This window comes from Rhinatrema bivittatum, chromosome 3 (assembly GCF_901001135.1).
Source record: "Rhinatrema bivittatum chromosome 3, aRhiBiv1.1, whole genome shotgun sequence".
Lineage (NCBI taxonomy): Eukaryota > Metazoa > Chordata > Amphibia > Gymnophiona > Rhinatrematidae > Rhinatrema > Rhinatrema bivittatum.
In genome coordinates, this window is record NC_042617.1 from 150,050,239 (window position 1) to 150,074,142 (window position 23,904).

Sequence of the window (23,904 nt, forward strand, 5' to 3'; positions counted from 1 at the left end):
GGAGGAGGACAGCCGGAGCTCGTGGACGGGAGAGCAAGGTGTTCAGGGCCAGCCGTGGAGCGGACGTAGCCGGGATGCACAACAATAGCTTTTACATTATCCATCTAAATGCTTTTGAATATGGACATCAAGATTAAAAGCTGCCTGAAACAATTAAGTTTTTAAAAGTTTCTTAAAGGCCTTAGTTTTAAGGTATAGTTATGATGCTGTATTAAAATTGACATATTTGATTATTAATGTTGTTGTACTCCACTAACGCAGTGAGTTTGTTATAAGCAGATAATAAATATTTTAAAATAAATTAGTACACATAGTTTTCCTTAACCATTCAGATAAACTGTTTCAGAAGACTTTACCCGCTGTAAAAAAAACAACAACCCTCCATTTTGCACGTTTTATCTAGCTGGGCCATTTTAATAGAGGGCACAAATTGCAAATATTTCCAGATGTGCCCAGGGCCACACAGGCTAGAAGAAAGTACTTCTTGTCTTTAAAAGTTTGTGTACTTGCAATAGGTGCAACTTTTTTCTTAAAATTTCCGTGTTTATGCCTTGTTAACTATAGAGGGAAAAGATTTGGATTTGTTGATCCCATGCACTGGTGTGGGAGTCTCAGTTTAGTGGACCCTTGGGCTGACCTGCTGGAGACTAGGACATGATGGACAATGTCTCTGATGAACAGCGGGCCAGGAGGCAGATGACATGTGGAACACATCATGTATGCGCAAGGAGAAGGGTAGGCGTAGACGGTATGAGACCGCTCCCACTCTTCGGCGATTCGGAAAGGCCCACAGAATTTCGGGGCTAGTCTTCGAGAGGGAATACGTATCTCATCATCCAATACACACTGATCTCATAACTTCAAGGCACTGACTGGTGCTATGTTGACATAACCGGAGCTAAACGCCATAACGTACACCACACTTAAATATACAGCTTACTACCAATCAACTGTTGCCTTCATAAAAAGGCTGCCCATTCAACCTGCTCATTCAGCCCCGGGGGACTAAAAGTATGCCACATGTAAATTAGGGATGTGAATCGTTTTAGGACGATTAAAATTATCGTCCGATAATTTTAATATCGTCTTAAACCATTATGGAACACAATACAATAGAGATTCTAACGATTTATCGTTATAAATCGTTAGAATCGTGAGCCGGCACACTAAAACCCCCTAAAACCCACCCCCGACCCTTTAAATTAAATCCCCCACCCTCCCGAACCCCCCCCCAAATGACTTAAATAACCTGCGGGTCCAGCGGCGGTCCGGAACGGCAGCGGTCCGGAACGGGCTCCTGCTACTGAATCTTGTTGTCTTCAGCCGGCGCCATTTTCCAAAATGGCACCGAAAAATGGCGGCGGCCATAGACGAACACGATTGGACGGCAGGAGGTCCTTCCGGACCCCCGCTGGACTTTTGGCAAGTCTTGTGGGGGTCAGGAGGCCCCCCCCAAGCTGGCCAAAAGTTCCTGGAGGTCCAGCGGGGGTCAGGGAGCGATTTCCCGCCGCGAATCGTTTTCGTACGGAAAATGGCGCCGGCAGGAGATCGACTGCAGGAGGTCGTTCAGCGAGGCGCCGGAACCCTCGCTGAATGACCTCCTGCAGTCGATCTCCTGCCGGTGCCATTTTCCGTACGAAAACGATTCACGGCGGGAAATCGCTCACTGACCCCCGCTGGACCTCCAGGAACTTTTGGCCAGCTTGGGGGGGGCCTCCTGACCCCCACAAGACTTTCCAAAAGTCCAGCTGGGGTCCGGAAGGACCTCCTGCCGTCCAATCGTGTTCGTCTATGGCCGCCGCCATTTTTTGGCGCCATTTTGGAAAATGGCGCCGGCTGAAGACAACAAGATTCAGTAGCAGGAGCCCGTTCCGGACCGCTGCCGTTCCGGACCGCCACTGGACCCGCAGGTTATTTAAGTCATTTGGTGGGGGGGGTTCGGGAGGGTGGGGGATTTAATTTAAAGGGTCGGGGGTGGGTTTTAGGGGGTTTTAATGTGCCGGTTTTGCGATTTTACGTTTTTTCGATTTTTCACGATTTTTCACGATATTTTACCCCCCCAAACGGCAACAATACGATTCCCTCCCCCTCCCAGCCGAAATCGATCGTTAAGACGATGGAGGACACGATTCACATCTCTAATGTAAATAAAACCTTTTTTTAACCAGCGTAATTTGAGAGCAAAATCACCCCCCCCCCCCCCCCCGTCACATTTAACCTGATGAATAACCAAAAATTTAAGATCATCTATGGTTTGAAACCTTAGTACCCAATGATTAACTAAGGGAACTTCTTCTTTCAGTGATCTAATATGACTTTTATGGTCGATTTTCCTCGACGTAATCATTCTTTGAGTCTGACCTATATACAAAAAATTACAGGGGCACACGATCACATAAATAACTGCCTTAGAATAACAAGAAAAGAACGCAGTAGCTTATAAGGACAGGGCAAACAGGGATGACAAAAGTTTGTAATCTTAACACGTGTCCATACAGAACAACTGCCGCACGCTGTCTGTCCACATATCTCATTCACTGTAACACTTCCTTGATTACACTGGACCAGACATGATTGCAAATTTCTGCATCTTTTAATTGCAATAACTGGCCTATTGGCAGCATTGGAAGCGTAAATTGTGGTGGGGTCGGCGGGGGAGGAGAGAAAGAATCATTCCTGTTTTGGAGCTGAGGGGTGCTGGGCCTGACAGGGCCATGTATGTTTAATGGCGGGGAAATGGAAGGCTCACAATCAAGTCGCTGGCCATTTCATTTTTTTTTTGGGGGGGGGGGGAAGGGGGAGGAGGGTGACAATGAAAACACTGCTTTACCGGTTATGTAGAAAGTTATCTGGCAACACAAGGCCAGATAAGTTTAGACCTGCTTGATATTCGGCTAGGTTAGTTGGATATTTCAGTCCCTCCCTAGAACGCCCCTAAAATGCCCCTTTTTTATAAGGCTAAATTATAGCCGGATAAGTAGTTATCCAGCAATAATTTATCTGGATATGAGGCTGAGTATGCCACCTTAGCAAATGCTACCTTAGCAAATGTATTACGGGAGTGGATCCTTGGGCCAGCGGACTAGGGAACCAATGGGGAGAAGCCCCAGAGGGCTCTTCCGATGGCAGGTGAGGCTGTAGGAGACCCCGCAGGACCTTCACCACTACCAGCTCTCGTTCCCCACAGGTTGAGCCCTTGGGTGCCGGGGCCAGCTGGACTTACGTGGGGTCTAAGGCCGGTGGTGAACTAGAGTCTGCAGGCAAGGATGTAGGCAAATGGCATACCTCGTAGAGAAGCTGGCAAGGGTCTTGACAGGCAGCGTATCTCGTAGTCAGGCAGGCAGGGGTCTGGCAGGCAGCGAAATCAGGCAGGCAAGGGTCTTGGCAGGCAGCATATCTCGTAGTCAGGCAGGCAAGGGTCTTGACACGGAGAAACAGAAGACAGGAAACAGGTATCAAATGACTGAGGATCCAAACAGGAACTGGAGCCAGGAGTAGCCAAGGCAAGGTCTGAAAAGCAGGCCCTGCCTTAAGTACCTGTAGGTTTGGGAGGAGGAATCCCGGCCCCTCCCGCGGTGACCCCTGAAAAGGGGTCAGATGGCACGCATGCGTGCCTGGGAAGCCGGGGGTCAGGAGAAAGGCCAGAGCAAGGGCTTCCGGCTTGCTGTCCTGCACGCGCCGTTGGCGTGGCGGTCTGGAGGGAGGGCCAGGGCGCAGCTCGCCGGCTGCAACCACCGGCTTAAGCGAGGTTCCCGGGTCCAAGGAGGCGGAGTCGGCCGAGCAGGTAGGTGGGGGAGTCTGGCTGCGGGCCTGTTCGGCCGACTTTCGCAACAAAATGCTCCATTTGTACCAAAGTTTTAGCTGCCAAACTGACAAGGTCAATCAGTACTGCCTGCTCCATCCACATTTGCAAGATACATTTCCTTGCCAAAAGAAGGGTCATCTTAATAAATTGATACTGACCATTAGATATGTTCACAGTAGACACAAATGTTTTAAAATCCATGCTGGATAATATATATCATTCCAGAATGACAAATTTTTATGACATAATAGGAAGTTATAAATCATTGTGCCCTGTTCAATTTCATATTTATCAAAAATGTCAGTGGCTATCAATCTATTTCCTTTTAATGTTATCTACATAACAGTGGTGAAGTATTTTAAAATGCAATCCATGAGCTGCAGGCACTTAGAAGTTATTTTGCAGCCGAATTCTCTATTCCAATAGGTGACTAAGACTTCCAGAAACTCCCAAGAGGCTTTTCTTTAAAACATCTTGTGCCATTGTGGTAGGGATTTTCTCCCAGCCTCTGCTTATTCTAGGGGAATTTCAATTCCCCTGGAACTCTAGCAATATTAAAATCTAGAGAAAGCATATAATGTTGAACATGTAGGTAAGCATAAAACCATTTTTTGTGGAACAGCAATGTCTGTTTGTAACTGAGCAAAACTATGTACTTTCACAGATTACCCATCTATAACATGTCTTAAGCAACACAATCCCCTAGTATGGGTGGCCAACTCCAGTACTCAAACAGGCCAGGTTTTCAGAATATCCACAATGAATATGCACAAGACATGTTTGCATGCACTGCCTCCATTGTATGCAAATCTATGTCATTCATATTTATTGTGGAAATTCTGGAAACCTGGTCTGTTTGTGGCTCTTCAGGATTGGAGTTGACCTCCCCTGTCCTAGTATACTACTCAGCAAAAACTTGGTTTTCTGTCTCCACCCAAAATTGCACATTACTCCTAAGTGGAAGATATAATGTTGCTTTTTGCTCTAAAACTCCACTAACTACGAAGATAGTTCCAGGTCAAAAGTAAAGGTTAAAGCAATACATTTATCCAAATGTTATCAGCGAGCACAGCATTTGACAAATTAACTAAACCTGCAGATGCATAGGGGACATCATGCCCCCCCCCAATAAGGAAAACTTATCATATTTGTACACCTTGATTATCCATTCCCCATAAAACTACATCTGGCACACAACATTATACAGTCTAATACTGGGCAAATCCAAGCTCCTTAAGGCCCTTTTCCTCATCAGTTTTACATAGCTTACTCTCAGTCTCTTCCTTCCCGCTCCAAAATCTATAAACCAAGGACTTAGTAAATGCCAAGTCCAACTGTGCAGCCAGCAAGGCAGCATCTATGGTCTATAAAGCAAGTTTGGGAAGAGTACTATTTTAAAAAAGGATGCACCCTCACAAAAATGAAATTGGTAGCTCATGGCATAGATTTTACTGCACAGCAAACCATATACAATTTCCTTCAAATTTGCATTATAAAGCCTTTGAAGGTATGATGCTCCCGAATCCTCTCATATTTCAGTGTATAGGTTGTCCATTTAAATGGGAATGCACCTCTCTAGTTCTCTTTTAAAAATAATCATAAAGGTATTGCCTTTATCAAAATTGATCTTTGCCCCTGTGAAAGATTCAAATCTGGAGAAGATATACAATATCTGTTTATTTGCAGATTCCACATTACCTATAAATAGCAGGGTATCATTTACAAACATACATGCTTTGAGTTTCTGATGCCCTACTTTCAGTCCAAAGATAAAGGCTTTCTCCCGCAGTTTAACTGCTAGGGTCTCCAAAGTCAAAATGAATGATAAAGTAGGTAAGGGACAGTTGTGCCTTGTGCCCCCCTCTCCCCTTCAAGATCAAACTCCAGGAAACCAGATTGTTAATCAGTAGTCTTGCTTGAGGTGACCAGTACAGCAAATTAATCCAATCATTTAATTGACCTTTAAAGTCAATTTATCTAATATCCAGAATATGTATTCCCATATAACTTTATTGAATGCTTTCTCAGCACCTAGGCTCAAAATAATTCCCTGCTAATTTCTCATCTGCCTAGAATATAACACAGCCAACATTTTATGCAGTTTGCTAACACCATGTCTATCAACTGTGAAGCTCATCTGATTTGTGTCTATCAGTTTAGTAATTACTGTATTCAGATGAGGCACAACGATTGCTGCAAGAATATTCACATCAATGCTGAGTAACAATATTGACCTATAGGATATAGTTTCCCTATAATTTTTTCTATTTCGGCAATCCAATAATCATTGTTTGATTCATTTCAGAAGAGAAAAAATCTGGCCATAATTGACCATTTTCTATAATGGGTTAAGCAGCTGGAGTTTCAAAATCTTATAGAATTATGGCCCCAGTCCATATATGCCAGATACTTTTGACTAATGTCCGCATTGGAAATCCGTGGTTGGAAATTGATGGAATATAAATATTTGAAATAGATGGATCTTGTAATAGATGGATCTTGTAAAAAAAAAAAGGAGTTTACCACAGAACAACTAATATTCACAATTTCAGTTTCATGTTGGACTCAGCCCTAGCCATGCCTCAAAATATTTATTTCTTCTGTAGTAAAAACTTCTTTTAATAAGATCCATCTATTAAAACATTTAACCATTTGCTTTCTCCCAGTGATTCTTGTACAGTTTTACTAGCCCTGGTTAGATTACTGCAATGCTCTATTCCTAGGGCTTCCGGATTCTGTCTTACGTCCTCTACAACTAATACAGAATACAGCTGCTCGTATTCTTAGAAACTCAAATTATCGAGATCATATAACTCTGTCCTCTGTTCACTGCACTGGCTCCCAGTTTCATTTCGAATACATACAGAATCCTATCTATGATTCACAACCTCATATACAAGAAATCTGCTATTTGGTTATGTTCTTCCCTTTGACTGTATCAATCCTCATATGATCTTTGCTCCATGAACAAGAGTCTCCTTGAGGTCCCCTCTGTTAAGGTAGCCAGATTGGACATCACTGGAAGGCGTGCCTTTTTGGTCATTGCCCCCATTCTCTGGAATTCCATCTCCAGTTCCCTCAAGCAATTAACAAATATTAAATAATTTAAGAAAAGTTTAAAAACCGACTTATGCACTATTGCATTTAAACAGTCCACAAGGATCTGAGTCCTAACGGTTTCCATCCAGAGGCTTGATTTGTTTTTGTTGCACTGTCCTGTTTTGTTTTGTTTTTATTGTTTTTATGACTTGCTCAGTTTTACCTTATTTTGTGATTATGTTTTTATTGTGAATGTACATTTTGTGAACCGCTTCAGTCTACCTACATTGTGACAGTGGTATATAAAAGATTTCCAATAAATAAATACATAAATTTGAAATTAATATTTGAAATAATAATAATTTTAAATTACTTATTGCTCTGAATACTTCAATGTCAGAAACTGGCTTGTTCAGCCTAATCACTTGTTCCTCACTCAATCTAGAGGTTATAAGCCAGGGCCTTAAGGTTAATTTCTTTCTTTGCATAACGATCCCTGTAGTACAACTAAAAAAGTTCCACAATATCTTGGCTGTTATTATGAAGTACACCTTGTTTATCCTTTTATAAAGAATTTCAGCCTCACATTTTTTACCAAGCATGCCAGCATCTTACTAGTTTTATTACCAAATGTTTAGAACTGATATCTATAATGATTAAAATACAGCAATGTGTATTGATGTAATAATTGATTTAAATAATGTTTTTATTTGAACTTTTACCTTTTCTCCTGGAAACATGGTATCTATATGCTTCTTTTTCTCATTTGACAATAGCTTAGGCTACTGCTTTCTATTCATTTCCTTTTGTTGCTGTATATGCTATCACTTCTGCTCACATTTTATCCATACCAGCCTAACATAATATACCAGAGATTTTCCAGGGATATTATTAAACTCCATGTACTCCAATCATTGTTTCTCAAATATTCCCCAAAAGAAGCATCATAGAAAATACCAGGACTCATCTTCCAGCTAAATGGCTTGTAGGCCATCTTCGCTGCTATCCACCACTATATTAAAGTCACCTCCCCCCCCCCACCCCAGAAATTACAACAATTTAACAATGAATTTGTTGAGAAACGCAGGAAAGTGCACATCGGGTGCATATATATCACCCAAAAGACTCTTTAAACTTTACAAGGTGCCAATCAAGAGAACATATCTGCCCTCCTCATCTTTTACCATTTTCTCCAATTAGAAAAGGACAGATCCTAGAATATAATGAAAAAACGCAAATTCTTTTTAAAAATCCTTTTTTAATTTAGCATGTTCCATATCAGTCATATACATTTCTTGCGGGTAGGCAATATGAATTTTAGCCTTTTTTAAATGTAGAGAGCAGCTTGTTATGTTTTATAAGCAAATGTATGCCATCCACATTTAAGGCTGAATTTTGAAATGGCTGCACGTGTAAAAATTGTCACTTACATGAGTGGCTGGGCCCTGTGGGTACCACACCCATTTTCAAAAGGGCTCGGCCATGCATGTAAGTGCCGATATGCACACAAGTGTCAGGCCCTAAAAAACGGACAGGACGGGTGTGCGTGGTCTGGGTGGGGAGAGGCAAGGCAGGACAGAGGCTGGCAGGGACAGTGGCCATTAGCCACTGTCCTGGGGAAGCACGTGCCGGCAGTCGGCCAGCGTATGCAAACTACTTCTGCTCCAGGGGAACAAACGCTTTTAAAAAGTGCACCTCCAGGCCAAGGCATTTCACGCTCCGCAGCACTTGTATATAATCAAAGATGGCAGCTCTTGTTTACTGCTGCATCGCAGTTGTATAGGACATATATATTGCTATCAGCAAAATTGATGGTATTCACTTCCAACTAATATGGCAATCTAATATCAGTGGAAGGATGTCTAAAAAACAATAGAATATGAAGGTATTAGACTGAGAGCTGGTCTGCATTTCTCCATTATCCTGATGTGAAGTCAATACTGTATAAGATAGACCATTCCAATTAGCCCTTGTTCTTAAAGCTATGGCCCCCTATTCATAGGGTAGTTTAGCAAAATAGCCAATAGAGGTCACAATCTGACTCCATGCAGATATCTAGCATGTATAGTTCAAGAGTGTGCTTAGAGTCATCCAGTAAACTGAAAAAAAAAAAAATCCCCAAAAAACCTGCCAGCCGATCTATACCATGTATGGCACTATTTATAGTAATCAACAATTTTGATGAATATTGCTCATGAAAGCCGCTACGTGCTCCATGGTTAAAAGAAACAGTACACTGCCTTCAGTTTAGCAGGGAACAGCAAAGAAACGTGTATGCCCTTCTGAAGCAGTTCAGAGCAAACAGGCAAGAGTTTCCTGCACAGGGCAGCCACCTTAGTCGAATAATCATTAAAGAACATAATTTACTCTTCTCTCATAATCAACATTCCATTTTTTCCAAAACCCACAGAAGAGTTTTACTTTGTCTGCCCAGTTCAAAATTCTTGCAATGACCATTCTAAGTTGCTCTGCATTCTCTCATAGAACTCCCACTCTATGCTCCCTTTTACATTTCACTGGGAAGTTGTGCTCATCGAGGCCTAGCTTCTCTGGGAGTCATGTTTCGAAAATTTGAGGCAAATCAGATTTTTAAACTGAATCTGGCAGACTGATCACCTGATTATTGTTGCTATAGCCTCTATGTTCTTTAGCTTCAGCCTGCTTGAGCAGCTGAACATATTCTTTTTCTAACTCTGAGAATTGCTGGCCCAAATGCTCTTCCCACTCTTCTTGTGCTACAATCGTCTGTTCTGCCGAGGCAATCCACTGTGCATGAGACTTAAAACTCTCTCATTTCATCCACTTCTGACCACAACTTACTTAGTCGATCCTCCAGTGCTGCTGAAACTTATTTGGAAATAATCGCAACCATTTCCTCAGACATCACTGCCTCCATCTTTGCCGCTGCTATCCCATCTGGCTCTGGTGCCATCTTGTTTTCTGGAACTTTAGCTTTGTTTCACAGTAAATTGACCTGCTTTATACTCATATCCCTGTTTTTCACAAAAAAAACAATCTGTCCATATGTAATGGGATGTATTGCCACTATAAGGAAATGACCGGATACAAATATAAATAATAATAGCATACTGACATTGGGAGGGGAGGGAGGTGTTCTCTCAGAGCTATCTTCAGCCCACATCCAGTCAGGTGCACTGCATTACTGGAAGTCCTATTTTTTCATTTTTATTTCAACTATTCTTTTATTTTTGTCACACCTCCCAGTGTCAACCCTATTACAGATTTTTGTGTCATCTGCAAGCAGTCCTTCAAGTTCCTCTGCTCTGTCACTAATACAAATGTTGAAAAGTACCATGCCCAGTCGCAAGACCTGAGGCATCCCACTGCATAATTTGTTTTCACTGGAATGACTTCATTAACCCCATTTTCTATTGCTTATGCTTAACTTGTTGCTCACCCAGTTAACGTTCTGTCCTACTCCTACTGTACTGGATAGTTTTCTTCCCTGTTTTGCATATAGAATATTTTCGAAAGGACCTACTGAAGTCCAGATAGACAACATCCATTGTACCACCCTAATCCACTACTTCAATCACTTCCTTAAAAAACTCAATGAAGTTAGTTTGAAAAATCTCTGTCTTGTGAAATTATGTTGTCTAGGATCCTATAATCTGCTAGTTTCAATGTACTTCACTTTCCATTCCTTTATCAGCATTTTTCATAGCTTTGCCCACTACTGAAGTTAAACTTTCAGTTCTATACAGGTGTGTTGCAATGGTCGGGCAAGATGAATTATTGCCCAGGGATCCATACTGCCCTTTTCATTCACTGAAGAGAGATGGATCAGTTGCAGCCTGTAGGACCAATCACCAATTGTCAGCATAGGTTACAGCTTGACTGCACATCTCTTCTGTGTTCTGGATCGCTCTGTAGTCATTGGTGCACCATGTGGACAGGAGCCAGAAATGATAGCATGGTCAATCCAGCAGGCATGGCTGGACTGGGCTGGGCTCGCTGGATTGACCGTGCTAAACTGAGCTGTTTTTTTCTCTCCCTCTCTATCTCCTTCTGGCAGTCTCTGTATCTTCCCAGAGCAAGATAGCAGTGATTTTTTAGTTCAGTTCTCCCAATGGTACTTCAAGTGTGCTGCTCAGAAGGGCCGGCTTTGGCTTGAGCTACTATCATTTCTGTCTCCTGTCCACATGGTGCACCAATGACTACAGAGCGATCCAGAACACAGAAGAGATGTGCAGTCAAGCTGTAGCCTATGCTGGTAATTGGTGATTGGTCCTACAGGCTGCAACTGATCCATCTCATCCAGAAAGCTATCCACTCAGTCTGTCCACAAAGAAAGAAAGAAAGATCAAAGTGAGCTAGTCATATATCCTGTCAAGATAGCCCAGCCAGCTAGCCATCCTATCCAGAGACTGATAACAACAGCCAGTCCATACACAGATGGTGAGGGAGATCTAGCCAGGTAGCCCAGACAGCTAACTCAGCTAGCCTGTCTATACAGAAAGTAGGGGAGTCATTAGCCCTGGGCACATGAGACCTATGGCCCGAGTTTCCTTCTTGGTGCCCCAAGTCTCCTTCAGCAGCTATCAGACTGTGAAGAAAAGGAGAGGCCCAATGGGGCCACTACAGACCCCATCCCAAGGTGGTTGAAGAATAGGCCCAATAGGGCTGCCATAGACTCTATCCCACAGCAACCAAAGATGGTGGCTTGACAGGCTGTCGTGGACCCAATCCTGTGGTGGCCAAAGAAGCAGTCCAGAAGATCTGGGGAAACCCAGAATAAAAGCCTGTGAGAATGTATGTGTGTGAATAAGAAAGAACATAATGGAGTCAGTACATTTTTGTGTGAGAAGGAGTCTATGTGGTTAAGAGCATATGTGTGTGTGTGTGTGTGTGTGTGTGTGTGTATGTGTAACAGAATGTGTGTGAGAAAGAATGTGCATGTGAGAGTGGGAGCCTGTGGAAGTGAGAGCCAGTGTATATGTGTGTCTGTGCGTGTGTATGTGCGTATGTTTGCATGTGTGTGTGTCTATGATAGGGAGCTTATGGAGGGTTGAGAGCATGTGGGTATGTGTTTGAGGCAGCCTGTGGGATTGAGAGCATGTAGGTATGGGTGTGAGATAGAGGGAGCCTGTGAAGTTCACAGCATGTGGATTTGTGTTTGAGGGAATCTGTGGGATTGAGAGCCTATCGGGGTGTGTTTGTGTGTGTGTGTGTGTGAAAGGGAGTCTGTGGAGTTGACAGCATATATGTGCGCATAAGTGTCAGACAGAGGAAGTGTGTATAAGAGCATATGTGTGTGTGATAGAGAGAGATAGGAAGTGTGTATGAGAGCACGTGTGTGTGTTTGAGAGAGGGAGAGAGAGGGAGAGTGTGTGTTTTTAAGAGCATGTGCATGGGAAAGGGAGGGTGTGTGTGTGTGAGAGAGAGAAAGAGATAGACTGAGACAGGGAGTGTGTGAGAATGTGTGAGAAAGCATGAACATGGTGTACATGACAGAGAGAAGATAAAGTTTGTGTGCCCCCATTCCATCCCAGTAATCCAAAACATTCCAGGGTTACAGGAAATCAAAAGGTTCCTACTTCTGGATAATGAGGGAATTTTTATTGGTAAGAGTTTTAATTATTTGGTGTTATTTAATATTTCTGCTGTTTTGAAATATTTTATTGGTGTTTGGTAAATTTTTTAAAACAGTTTATGAGTTTTTAATTACTTAATGCTATTCTATTTATTAGCTGTTTTGAAATATTATTTAATAATGTGGTTTTACTATTATGATTGATGTTTTATATTTCTTATTTTATTGTTTTATGTTTTATGAGGAATTGTAATGTTTCTATTTTTCCATTGATGCAATGCACAGAATCTGGCTTCTTGTTTCTAGATCAATTTTTGTCTTTACCTTTGTATTTTTACTTTATGATCTCTTTAGTCTGTTTTTTGGAAGCGTTTGTCTATGTTCTGCATACATGACTGAGGTGAAGCATTTTGTAAGCTTGTAGTTTCTGTATAGGAATCTATAGCAGTCTGAATTATTTTGTTTCCTAATCAGAGGCATTATTGATGTTTTAGGGTCTGCTGTAATATTTGCATTGTTGCCTTTTCATAGGTAGACTTCTTACTGTTTGAGTCTGGCAGTTAGGGTGTTTTGGTATGGCATGTTTCCTATAGGTTCTGAATACATTTTTTGCAGGATGTTGTATTATACAATGTTCTTGGTAGTGGAGGGAGTTTGTGTTGCTGTTACTTAGGTGATATCAGAATCTGAATATTATTTTTCTATGGTGAGTGGTAAGGGGCATGTCCTTGTTCTGCTTTGCATCTTTTGTTGGGGGATTTTCTGTGAACACAGCTATTGTAGAACTTGAGGTACAGGTTTTATGTTGGAATTGTGTCCTATCCTGAAGAAACCTCGGATTGTATTCCCATACAGAAGAATTCTTATACCAGAGGTTTCTTTGTTACCTAGAAGATTCTTCTGTCTAAACACAGCTGTATGGGAACATAGAACAGAGATCATTTATGTGATACCCAATTATACATTTTTATAGGATTGCTTTCAGGGGAAGGGGAAGCTGCTGATCATGAGGGAGATATTCGGTTGCTGGCGGAGCTCATTGTCTCTGATGAGCAGTACCAATATTTTCACCTTGGGTGCCGGTTGGATCAGGCCTGACTGGCACTCAGGGCGACATTTAATATCCAGACCAGCTTCGCAAGGGAGGTAGGTTGGGCAGGGTCCATTCCCCTTCAGTTTTTTTTATGATGTTTTATGCATGAATCCTCAGATAAACTAGTGAGAGAAGCCTGAAGATTTTTAGGTGTTAGTTTGGGGTTCTTTGGTATGATTTTCTGGGAAGCTCTTGGGATGATCTTGACAGGATGACAGCTTATTTTATTATGTTGGCATTTTACAAATTGTGGATTGTCTCACAGTACAATAGATGGGATCTGAAGTGCTTAGAAATAGTTTTGTTGCCATGTCCAGGCAGATGAGCATCAATGACAAGTTTTGGCAGCTCCCCAAATAAATAAGGGTATCCTTTACTAATTTGGACAGCTTCTTGTTTAAATAAGGGTAGCCATGTTAAAAGTGATAAATATTTTTATTTTCTATGTACTATACACTATACAGTAGAACATTTCTTGATGGAGCATGTCTAGTAAAAACTACATGGCAATGGCTGAAAAGAAAAAATAGAAAATATTCAAAACATTGTTGTACAATAGTGCTTGTTGGATTTCCTGGGCATAAAAACATATGAAATCCTATACTATGTCAGTCCAGCACTCTTTGTACAACAGTGGAAAGTTCAGATACCAATGTTTCTTTTCTAATTGTACCCACCAGGTGGAAGCGTTGAAGAAGAGGGCCCGGAAGCTCAGATGCAAGGAGCGAGAGTGGCTCTGGGCCTTCTGCGCGTGGCACAGCCCACTAGATGATGAGTATATTTGGATTCAAAGTGAATACAATGTTCAACCAAAAAAAAGCTTATCCCATTCAACTAATTAATACCAATGCATTCCCAAATATCAGGTGTCATTTATTCACATTAAAAACTTTAAATTTACTGGATGTGTAGGTTTCTCTGAAAAGTCAACACATGTACAGCAAGTTATATAGGGATGCCAATAAGGTAAAGGGCAAAATTGTGATTGCTGATCAAACGTTGCATGCGGTGACTCCTTTTGGTTATGTTTTTAATGTAAAGTGCAGTGAACACCAATGTTACTTATGCATGGAAATAATGATTAGTTAGATAGCGAGTTTGTCTGTATCTGTAGTGCACTGTTGATAAAGCTTGACTACTAAACCCCAATGACCTACATTTACTACCACTGACTCTCCATGTTATATTTGTTACGCTTTGATATTTATCATTTCAGATACCAGCAGCACATCTACCAATGGAGGGTGGACGGCTGTCAGGTACACCACCACCGCCACCACCAGCACCTTCCATGCCACTGCCACAGCAGAAAGCACCATCACCTCCACCACCTCAGGAGGCATAAGATGCTCCTTTTTCTCCCACTCCCTGGAGGCTGAGGAGGTCGTTGTCATTGAGGACAACACTGGGCTCTCTGGAGAACCAGCATCCACTGCTTAATGACTCCAGGAACCACACTCAGCACCTGAGAAAGGGCCATGGTAGGAAGGCATGTCTTTTCCCATCATGGAACTGCTGCTGGCTCTGCAGGTCCATTTGAGCCAGAGTCTGGACTCCACAGAAGGGCTCATGGTGCAGATGGCAGCCAATTTGGTGGACCTGAGGTATGGCCAGAAGCAAGTGATCGAACTGCTCTGTGTAATCGCTGGAGCTCAATCACTCATGGCTATGTTGCTCCTCCTCATCCCCCAGGGACCCCCATTCCAGCCCCCCTTTCTGTTAATAATAATTTGTACATAGTTTTTTTCATTTAAAAAATGTATATTTATATTTCAATCAATAATGTATATTTATATTTCAGTCAATAATGATTGTCAGTGCCCATTCCCTCCATGAAAAAGAATGCCTCTCTTGGGGCATCTGGAACCATAGTTGTCTCATCAACCGGAGTTTCAGGGATAATCTGTGACAGATCAAGCATAATTCGTTCCTTGGGCTGGGTCTCCTTGAAAAGCTGGCTTGTTGGCTGGGAGACACTTTTGTTGACGTAGGGAAGGTGAAGTCCGGTGTCGAGGGAGACTGTCTCTCATTCAGCGCTATCATCCACACTGTTGACTCCTTGGTCTGTGGAAAAAGATAGATTAAAACAATTAGAAATTCACTATAATTCTCAACTGTCAACCACACAAACGCCCAGTAGAAAGACATCACAGGAAAGCATGTAAGCACATTAAAAAATCAGACGTTCATTCACCCCAGTTTCACACCCATATGGTGCATGCACCCACACCATCCATGACCTCCAAGTGAACAGTGGTTAGGACAAGCTCCTCGATGGGGGTCAAAACAATATTGCATGGTGCCCTATTGTGAACCGTTGTGATGGCACCCGCTTAATGATGGTATAGAAAATATTTTAAATAAATAAAATAAATAAATGGTGGCCCACCACTAGTCATGCCTATGCCTTGATTTTGGCTGCCTTTTCTTTCACATGCCTTTGTGTATCGCGCCAGTGGTGCTGGATCAATTTCACATCTCTGGTTTCTATGGACAAGGAACTCACATTCACAGCTATCCTCTCCCAAATCCTTTTCTTGATAGAAGAGGAAGCCTTTGATAGGAAGAGCTCTTTATAATTGTCACATATGGTGTTGTGGACCTGGCTGCGAGCAAAGCGGCCAGGCCCTTACCTCTTGATTCCCGGTCCTGCTCCCGCCTCCGGAGTCCTGGCTTGCGGCCTGTTTGGCGGTGTCCCCGCTGGGGCAGCACCGCCGTGAAGGTTCTGGTGGACGCCCTGTTCCTAGGCGCACGCCACTTGGGCGCCTTTGTAGCCCGTTTCCCGCCAGTACAGACTCCGCCCAATTCCTGACATCAGACGCCGTGGCCTTGATAAGCCGGCCACGACCATCCAGCCCTTGCCTTGCAACAGGTTAGCATTCTGGTTTCCTGTTGCGTTGCGCCCCGGAGTGACTCGCTTGGTTACATTGCTCTGTTCCTGCTACAGTACCTGCTTGGTTCCTGCCTGCTTGCTACAGTACCTGCTCAGTTCATGCCTGGTTCCAGTACCCGAGTCCTGCTACAGTTCCAGCCTGGTTCCAGTACCCGAGTCTCGCAACAGTTCCTGCCTGGTTCCAGAACCCATACCCAGTTACAGTATCACTACTGTCCTAGTCTGGTTCTAGTTACCTGTCCTGATCCACAACCCACTAAGTCCCAGCGGCCGGGCCCCTATGGGCTCCTCCCTGGGGGCTTCAGCTTCCAAGGGCGAAGCCACCTAAGTCCCAGCAGTTGGGCTCCTACGGGCTCCTCCCGGGGGAGCACCAGCTTCCAGGGTGAAGAACATCTACGTCCCGCCTGAACATCTGCCTCCCGGCCCGCTGTTCATCAGAGACATTGTCCATCTCTTCCTAGTCTCCAGCAGGTTGGCCCGAGGGTCCACTAAACTGTGACTCCCACAAAATATGGCCTGGCAAAGCAGTTCCTTCTCGGTGTACGAGAAGAGTGCATCATGTGTTCTCTTCTTGGGCGCTTGGCAACTGCTGAGGCCTGCCTGCTCTTCTTGATCTTCAGCATCCCTCTCACCTGCGTGAAGGGTCACTTTTCAGCCATGATGAATTAACTTTCCACCCATCCTAACTGTGAATGAAGAGTAACAGGCATCAATAGGTCCAGGCAGTTAATGGAAGGGCAAGAGAAGCAGGGAAGAACGGTGGAGCATTGAGACATAGCAAAACAGGTGGTTAATGGAAGGGCAAGAGGAACAGGGTACATGGGGGAGCATCGAGCATTGCACAACAGGCAGTTAATGGAAGGGCAAGATGAGCAGGAATATTGGGGGAGCATCGAGACATAGCACAACAGGTGGTTAATGGAAGGGCAAGAGGAGAAGGACACATGAAGGAGCATTGAGACATAGCACAACAGGTGGTTAATTGAAGGTCAAGAGGAGAAGGACACATGGGGGAGCATTGAGAGATAGCACAACAGGTGGTTAATTGAAGGTCAAGAGGAGAAGGACACATGGGGGAGCATTGAGACATAGCACAACAGGTGGTTAATTGAAGGTCAAGAGGAGAAGGACACATGGGGGAGCATTGAGAGATAGCACAACAGGTGGTTAATTGAAGGTCAAGAGGAGAAGGACACATGGGGGAGCATTGAGAGATAGTACAACAGGCGGGCAACAAAGCAAAGGAGCAGGGCACATGGGGGAGGTATAGGTCCATCCTCACATGGACATCTAGGACTCAAGCGTCTGGGTACAGACTTGTATCCAGGCCCCTGGGGCCTGGACATCCACATGAGGAGGACGACCTGGGCACTCGTAAAGGGCCTATGCCTGGGAGTCCAAGTTTTGGAAGTTCTTGCATGGACGTCAAGGACTTGGGCGCCTGGGTACAGACCTGTTACAAGCACCCAGGTCCAGCTCCTCTCATGGACATCCAAGTTTCGGGTGCCGGGTACAGGCCTGTACCCAGACGCTTGAGTCCTAGACGTGCATGTGAGGATGGGCTTTTACCCAGGTGCCTGAAACCTGAATGTCCATGCAAGGACCTGAACCTTGGGCACCTGGATCCCAATCCTCACCTGGGTGTCCAGGAATTGGGTGTCCTTGATATTCGCCTAAGGAAAAAAATTACCTCTTGAAATTGAAGTTGAGTAGATCTGCCAGTAATGGGGACTCAAATATAAATCCCTTGCACCCGTTCACAGTAGAGATCCAATTAAAGAACTGAGCAAAAAAAGGATTATCTGACTCCATGCAGCGATTTATATACCCCTCTGAAGCAAGATTTTGGTGCGAGGCATGACTCACAACCTGACATCACATTGGGGGGGGGGGAAATGAAAAATTTCAAAATAACAATAATAATAATAATACTGTTAATTTCAATTAACATCTCTGTCATGTTCCGTAAACTACATGCCCTTTTGACAGAAATGCCCCTTTAACAGAATTTCAGTGCACAAACGATGCTATATGGACGTCCTATGCTAAAGAATAGGTAGAGCTAAAGACACACTTTTGGGAATCCTGCGAGTGCTTTGGGCACCCTTTTGATTTCTATTTCATTTAAATATAGAATTGAGCGCCCAGGAGAGGAGTCTGTACGTGCATTGAAACTGCGGACGCCAAGTTTGGACGTACTATTTTAGCACATTTTTATTGCATAGGCCCAATTATTCTTAGATATACCCTGACAGGTTTGATTGACTTATTTATTCTTTTGTTTTATAAGCACTTCAAGTACTTCAAGAAATAGGTTTGTGATTATTTCACAATAATTTATGCCCTTTTATCTTGACTTGGGCACATCAACTTCCCTTTTTCAGTATTACAGAGCAAAGTAACTTGTTTATTGTTTCTCCCTTCTGCTGCTCCCCCTCATCACCCCCCCCCCCCCAATACACTAATTATTCCTTTTATCTTTACTATCTCTTCTACCTTTATCTGTCTCTTACATATCTTAAGAAGGGCCATAGCTCCCTCACATGTGAGCACGAATCTGATCCTGCAGGCAGTCTACAGTTTGAGTGCTCGATTCTAAATATTACTGCTGTGTGTATATTCGGATGACTTGCCCCCACAGTAATCAATCTGAATGTAATTTGTATTCCGTATGTTGCATTTTAGTTCCACATAGTGTAGGTATTCCAGGAGTCTTTTATTAAAATGGAAATTAAGGGATACTGGCAGTTACTCAGTAGAAAAGAAGAGACGAAAAGAAAGTGAACAGATTTGAAAAACAGAATGTTAAAAGAGGTTAGTGCTACCTGCAGAATAGATATTAATTAAGGATAAACATCAGACAGTTTCTGGAAATGCACAGTAGGAAAAAGCTGTCCTCTGAAACAAAGACAACATTTACAATAATAGATAAAAGGACATTTTATGGTACGGCATTTTGTAGGTAGCCTTATGACTGCTAAAAATGAAAGGCGTGATAATGGCTGTGGATTCTGAAATGACAGAAGCAGAGGAGAGAATGAACTGTTGGGTAGGTAATGAATTGAACTAAGGAAACCACAAAATAACATTCTCTACCTTGATTGTTTTTATGCATAATGAAATTGCTTTGATGTATTATCTACAGTAATTTCTCTAGAAAGTGCTGCTATTTGATGATGCAGCTCACAAGTTGGCGATAGTGCTGAAAGGGAACAGTACCATAATAATGTCAGTTGGGATGGCAAATTAGAGTATACAAAAGGAAGGGAAAGAAGACCCAAGTGTTTCAGGAGTCATGCACTATCATGCACTACACTGAATATAGTACAGTATCTTGTAACAAATCATTGTTATTCAATGTGGCACATAAGTTTATAAATCATCAAAGCAACAGGGTCAGTGCCGGAGAATTATGTTTAAATTTCTCCAAGTTCAGATGCAGCACAAGGAATTAGTCATTATTTTGCAAGGTAGATCTCACTACCACGCAGGGGAGAGAGAGAATTTACACTTTAACTATCAGGTAGAGATAAATGAAGACAAAGTGGAATACAAATAATAATAATTAATAAAGAACTTTTGAGAAAGAGGTGGGAGTTCCTTTCTGCTAATGACCTGAGATCGAGAGTGAAAAATACCACAAATAAAAGAAAATAAATGCAGAACAAGTGAATCAGGAAAGAGAAGAATCCCTTAGAAATAGTTGGAGGAAAGAATAGTTGGAGAACTAAGTTGTGGAGTTTGTTGCCAGCAGATGCTGGATCTGGCAGTAGAGGGGTGAGAAGTTCATGACTTTGCCCATTCTCAGGCAGCCCCCACCCCTCCCACTGCCCTGCTTCTGCTAGCACCTGCCTTTTCCAGAGCCACACCAATGCCAGGACACCAGGCTCACTTCCATGTAAGGCTGGGAGGTTCCTCTGACAACTGCTGATATCATTGACCTGGACCTGAACTTTTAAGGACAGTGCTGAGATCCAGGTGGCCATTCCATACTTGGCAATAGTTTGGGCCCACTCTATCATGGGCTTTCCCTGTGCCCTGCTCCTGTTGGATCTTACCTTTCCCAGAGCAGCACTGATGCTGGAACCCCAGAGTCCCTTTATATGAGCCAGTAAGATTCCTTCCAAAGTGGCTGATGTCATCGATTAAGGCTTGACCCTGTAAGGGCTTGGCCAGAGGCAGGCCCTCTACTGACATGCCCTAAGCCAAGGGCTGCATCAAAGGGCCCTGCCCTTTTGCTCTTTCATATGCTTTGTAATGCATTCAGGAGACTAAACATCTCTCTTTGCACTCTTGCACTAGATCTTTTACATATCCATACTTCACTACATCTAACTCTTACCTTGTACTCTCTCTAAAGGATCTGCCTTCACTCAACCCAGCACCTCCATTGCCACATCACTTTCAAGATGTACTATACATAGAACCTAGCTTCCACTCTCCCCCCACCATCGTACCCAATACTTACCATAACTGGCCAAGGCAAATAGTCACCTTTCTAGAAGACCAACCACCACAGGTCATAGCCCCTAAACAGATCCATCATTCACCTTCCAAAGTTTGGTTAGTACGTACCCACAGCTAAAAGCTCTCCCCAGAACAAGAGCTCTGCTCTTAAACAGGTGCTCCATCAACAACAAGACCAGCCATGTCCATCTGTGCGTGCCAGGAAGCACACGCACATGGACACACACTTCTTTTAAAATGTACCCCTGAGTGTGCACTGCTCACCTAACCAGTGTCCAGACAAACAGAGACAAAAAATTCACTAACACTGCTGCAACTGCATTCTCCACAATATCACTGGCTCTATCTCTCACCCAGTAAAGAGAAAAATCAAAATCAGCAGCTGTGAACTGCCTCTCTTTCTGGCACAATGACCGAAACCACTGCAGCACAGAGAATATCGGAATCAGGCTTTTATCAGTGCCAAATCCAAAAGTTTTGAAGCTTTGTTAAAACTCTGAGTCAGCCTCTCAGCACAGGTCATTCCCTAACAACTGATAGAAAAATATAGAACTTCTTGAACATGCTCAGTCCTTTTAGTGGGAGTACATCAATGTTACTTGATTCAGATAGCAGCTATGGGCTAGCTTAGAAACATGCTTCAATATGATTTGTCTTCTTTGTTCTTTCCTTGCCAACTTGTCCTACTGCTGCTTTGACAAGGCTGTGAGGTTACAGAGGCAATAGAGTCAGTTGCTATAATTATCAGTTGTTTTCTTTTTTGCTCATCAGTACACAGCCATAGACTTCAATGGGTCCTAGACTTGATTGGAAACATAAACTAATGAGACAAATAATTTTTGTTTCATTTATGGGACCATGAATGAAAAGAATATGGACTCATTCATCATGTTTTATCTATAAGTTTCAAACAAATGCACATCCCTAATTCATCCATAAGACTATTCTGAATGACACTAGAGAATGGAGAATATATGGTTTGTTTATCTCTTCTGACAGCCATTATATTGCTTTTAATTATTTTGGGGTATTTTTGCAAAAGAAAAAATAATTTTGAACAAACCTCTGTACTCTATTAGTTGGAATCAGAGGGTCAAGTACTTTGTATATTTTACTTTTGTCCCCAAAAGTAGGCTTTTTTGGTGCAATCCAGAGCTTTCCAGATCTGTCCTGGAGACTCCCAATGCCAGTCAGCTTTTTAGGATATCTACAACAAATATGCGTGAGTTAAATGTGCATACATTGGAGACCCAGGGTATGAAAATTTATCTCATGCATATTCATTGTGAATATTATGAAAACCTGACTGTAGAGTCATCAGGGAAGGCTTGGGTTACTTTCTTCTTTCTTCTATTTCTGGGCCTAGCTGAGGGACAGTTGTGCACAGGGTTTTCATGCTAATTTGCCTGATATTTACTATATGAATGATGCATATTCTTTTATGTCTTTCAATCCTCCTGTATTCATGGCAAAGTTATCCTTTCTATTTCCCCCTAACATTTTCTGCATTAGAAGTTGAATGAATGGCTTTTATCTGGTTAGCTCTGGTTCTTTGAAGACTTTTAAACTAAATTTTCTTTAAGGAGAAATGTAAGTTTTAGACCAGAAATCCATTTATGATAAAAACTTTCAACTAATAAAAAAATATTAAAAAAAAATATTCAGATAAAGAGAAGAAAAAAAGACAAATTGGTAGTGTTGTTTTTTTCAAAAGTATATCAGATAAAACTAAGATCCTAAAACTTTTACAAAGGGTAACAGAAATAGCCCTGTGGAGGAGCTAAAATGCTAAATGTGTGGCCATGGACCATCTTGTGTATATAATATTGAATTGCTAGTAGAAGAGACCTCTGGGAACAGGATGAGTCTGGTACCCATTTAGGTAGTAGCCAGGTGCAGAACATTAATAATGAAAGAGATTTTAAAGACAACCCACAGGCTGCATGAGAAAGGCGTAGGACCACAGAAAGTGAATATCATATTATGTTACACTTATACCACATTTCTCGAACAAAGTTCAATGCAAAGCAGTTTACAAAAAGCAAAATAATGCAATAGATACACCATAAAAGAGTAATACATCATTAATATAAAATATATCAATAAAATACAGATACAGCAATAACATGTATTAATACATAAACTAGAAGAAAGCTACCTGGAAATGGTGGGAAGAGAATGCTTGCAATTCTGCTGTTGGTAACCTTGGAAACTGCTGGAAGGAAGGTTAACCAATGCAGGAACTGGTGATGCTGAGAACATGCAGTCCTGTTACAGTCAATTACTCAGCCACTATTTGTACATTCCAATTGTGTATGTTAATGAACTGTGCTGGCAGCCTAGAGAGACAGCATGGACTATGCTAATGGCTGGTCCTGAATAAGAGCAGCTTGTCAGTGTGTTCCATGTATCCATTACCTTTTACATCACAACATTTTTCCTGACATTGCCTCTGAGTCTACCCCCTTGGAGTCTCCATAAGAGGTCTTAATAATATAAGGTTTTAAGGGAACAGACTCAGAAGCAATGTCAGGAAACATTTTTGATTGGAAAAGGTATTGGATACATGAAACATCTTCTCTGAACAGTGGGATAAGTACAGAGGATTCAGATTTACAAAAAAAGGGAAGAGATAGAAGAAGCAAGAACTACTAAATATTTAAGTATTTAAAAAGTCCTGGTTGAAAGATTCAACAATGTGTGTTAGGGCTACCAGAATGAATGGCAATGTGGATAATAGGAAATGTTAGGCACCCTACTAAAAATGCAGGCAACCACACATTACAACTGGGTCTGTCTGGCAGCAAAAACTACAAATCCTAGTGGACATTCAAGTGCTCACATAGCCTGATTTGTTTCGTAGGCTATGCTGGGGATATAGAGGCTGAATGGGGCAACATTGGGATCTAGTTAGATTAGACTTTGATGATAAAATATAATTAGCAGCTGGAGCTGTGTTGCAGTAATAAAAAAAAAATTCAGAGGAAACAGGTGCTAATGTAAACCACTGTTACTAAACCCCTTTGGCATAATCCAGTAGGGATGTGAATCGT

The 23,904-nt window shown here is 42.4% G+C and overlaps 1 long non-coding RNA gene across 1 annotated transcript in view; it reads right to left on the minus strand.

The window, feature by feature from the left end:
- Positions 1 to 13,974: 13,974 nt before the first annotated feature.
- Positions 13,975 to 23,904, minus strand: part of LOC115088707 — an 80,571-nt gene continuing 70,641 nt past the window's right edge. The window contains exon 3 of the long non-coding RNA XR_003855828.1: positions 13,975 to 15,555. This is a non-coding gene — a long non-coding RNA (uncharacterized LOC115088707). The remainder of the gene's footprint in view (positions 15,556 to 23,904) is intronic.